Source organism: Oncorhynchus keta, unplaced genomic scaffold (assembly GCF_023373465.1).
Source record: "Oncorhynchus keta strain PuntledgeMale-10-30-2019 unplaced genomic scaffold, Oket_V2 Un_scaffold_2376_pilon_pilon, whole genome shotgun sequence".
Lineage (NCBI taxonomy): Eukaryota > Metazoa > Chordata > Actinopteri > Salmoniformes > Salmonidae > Oncorhynchus > Oncorhynchus keta.
This window is the reverse complement of record NW_026290876.1, coordinates 1-1118: the sequence shown is the minus strand read 5'-3', so window position 1 is coordinate 1118 and position 1118 is coordinate 1.

Here is a 1118-nt window from a genome sequence, read left to right as displayed (position 1 = left end):
ACTAGTAACCAAATAAGCTTTTATTATTAACTATACACACACCTGGGGTAGCTTCTTCTAGTGGTGTTGACCAGTAACCAGTAACCAACAGCTCTGATATGCCATCTGGATACAGACACACCTGGGGTAGCCTAGTGGTGTTGGACTAGTAACTAGTAACCAACAGTTTGATATGCTATCTGATACAGACACACCTGGGGTAGCCTAGTGGTGTTGGACTAGTAACTAGTAACCAACAGTTTGATATGCTATCTGATACAGACACACCTGGGGTAGCCTAGTGGTGTTGGACTAGTAACTAGTAACCAACAGTTTGATATGCTATCTGATACAGACACACCTGGGGTAGCCTAGTGGTGTTGGACTAGTAACTAGTAACCAACAGTTTGATATGCTATCTGATACAGACACACCTGGGGTAGCCTAGTGGTGTTGGACTAGTAACTAGTAACCAACAGTTTGATATGCTATCTGATACAGACACACCTGGGGTAGCCTAGTGGTGTTGGACTAGTAACTAGTAACCAACAGTTTGATATGCTATCTGATACAGACACACCTGGGGTAGCCTAGTGGTGTTGGACTAGTAACTAGTAACCAACAGTTTGATATGCTATCTGATACAGACACACCTGGGGTAGCCTAGTGGTGTTGGACTAGTAACTAGTAACCAACAGTTTGATATGCTATCTGATACAGACACACCTGGGGTAGCCTAGTGGTGTTGGACTAGTAACTAGTAACCAACAGTTTGATATGCTATCTGATACAGACACACCTGGGGTAGCCTAGTGGTGTTGGACTAGTAACTAGTAACCAACAGTTTGATATGCTATCTGATACAGACACACCTGGGGTAGCCTAGTGGTGTTGGACTAGTAACTAGTAACCAACAGTTTGATATGCTATCTGATACAGACACACCTGGGGTAGCCTAGTGGTGTTGGACTAGTAACTAGTAACCAACAGTTTGATATGCTATCTGATACAGACACACCTGGGGTAGCCTAGTGGTGTTGGACTAGTAACTAGTAACCAACAGTTTGATATGCTATCTGATACAGACACACCTGGGGTAGCCTAGTGGTGTTGGACTAGTAACTAGTAACCAACAGTTT